This window comes from Misgurnus anguillicaudatus, chromosome 21 (assembly GCF_027580225.2).
Source record: "Misgurnus anguillicaudatus chromosome 21, ASM2758022v2, whole genome shotgun sequence".
Lineage (NCBI taxonomy): Eukaryota > Metazoa > Chordata > Actinopteri > Cypriniformes > Cobitidae > Misgurnus > Misgurnus anguillicaudatus.
The window spans coordinates 14,745,751-14,747,930 of NC_073357.2; positions in this window are offsets into that span (position 1 = coordinate 14,745,751).

Consider the following 2,180-nt stretch of genomic DNA (forward strand, 5'->3'; position numbering starts at 1 on the left):
TTGGCTGAGTTGCGCGTGCCTGTGATAAAATTTTTCAAACGTGCAAAATAACTGGCCATTGTGTTTTTTCTAATCTGGCCTTTAGCCTTTATAAAGATTGCTGAAATAAAAACTTAATTGTGAGCAGACTTAGATCCACAAAATCCAGAATAACACATTTAGTGTAGCCAAGCCAGTGAGCAGAGTAGACATGAGCTAACTGTTGTTTGTTGTCGTCAGGAAATGAGCTGCCTTTCCTTTTATACTTAAATTGAGCCTCAAACAAACCCACACATGCACACAACTGTACATACATAAATCTATGCACACAAACAGACAAGTGTATTTGGTGTACACAAACGTTGTTCGAGAACAATGACTAACAATTCTTTGTATTCTATGCAAGCACCTATTTATAATGCATTCGTAATGCCTTATAATAAAAATTATAATATGTTATATTGTCTAATAAATTATTATAACCAACAGTTCATAATACTTGCTTATTTGTGGTTTTAACTTTAAAAAGTTTGATAATTTATAACACATGATGAACTTCAAATGCAAAATAGTTTTATTCAGAATTTTTTTACATTTACAGAAAAAGCATGCAGATTTAACCGGCAACCTACTATATATGTAATCAAAACAGTAAAACTTAAAATGTCAATTATGTTTTAACAATCATTCTTTATATAATGCTTTATATATTAGATATATTACAACGCACATAGTTAAAGCTCTAAATAAATACATCCATGATGAAGTAATCCAAGTCTAAATGACTCCAGTGGTTTGATAAATGGGTTGATAAATTAAAAGCCACACATATAGCACTAAAATCTAATTCAATTGTGTATCTCGTGCCTTCTCATGTAATATCTCATCACGAGAACCAATAGGTGTGTTTGACATCATGCGGCGCTGCGCAAACAGATCAGTGGATGGCTTGAAGAAGTGCATGCCAACTTGAGATTTTGTCCGACTTGAGCTGGCATTGACGGCATGTTACTCAAAATGCATTTAAGTACTGCGAGCGCATCTTCTACATAGCGGCTACACAGAGTTCTAATGATGACACAGCTCTTCGTGTTTGATCGCCTCACTAATGACAATGATCCTGTGTCTATTAAATCCAACCCTTTCGGTTCCACTAATAAACATTATAAATTCATGTTTTTATAATAGGTGAAACTCCTTAATATAACCATAATATGTTATATTGTGTCATGTAATAAAATAAACATGAAAGAAGCAAAAGAGCAAACTCTAGAATGTAGGCTAAATCTAATTTACTTTATTCTTGCTTTAAAAAGCAAACACAGCACACACGTCACTACCGAAAGCAGCAGGTGTCCGACTTGATGGCTCTGTCTTCAAATTCTCCCTTTAATGTGCAGCAAACCTTGCTGATCGGTCTGCCCAGTGCTGTATAAATTCGAACACACCTAACAGACCTGAAGATGCAGGCCAAAATGTTGTTGCCTGCCAGGTCTATTCAATGTATTATTGAGGAGTTTCAAGCACTTCATGGTTATAGAATGCAGGACATGCTTGTTAGACTAAAGAAAAAGTTGTTGTCATCAACAGACATAACCTTATGTGATGTAAACAAACTTCTGGATGAGCTAGTGACACAAGATTTGTTTACTTTGTACAAGGTACAAGGAAGGTCAGTTATGTTCTGACAAAAACAAGAAAAACTTCTTCAAACAAAAGTTTATTTTGTTGAGCCAAAACAGATCTAGAGTGTATCTAGGCATTGACACAGCTAGTAAAGAATGCTTTAGTCAATATGGCATAGATTAATAAGAGAACAGTACAAACAGACCAAAATGCTTGGTTTACCTGACAAAGTAATGGAGGACATCAGGATAACACATGCATTATGCAAAATTCTATCTTTCTTTTTTTGTACCAAGATGCATTTGAAGTTGTTAATCCACTTGGCTCGGGTAAAAGGAAACACAAAATCTTAGCAGTGTACATGACACTAGGTAAGGTTTTGCCACACAACAGGTCCTTGGTTGACCCATTGCAGCTTCTTTTACTGTGTAGAGAGGAAGACTAAACAGTTTGGTCAGTAGAAGGTATTTGCCTTCTTTGTAGATGATCTGAAAGATTTAGAGGTGTCTGAATTTGAGTCTGTATATGGCATTTTTCCTAGAGGATGGCTTATTGCCATTTTTTCTAAAGATTTC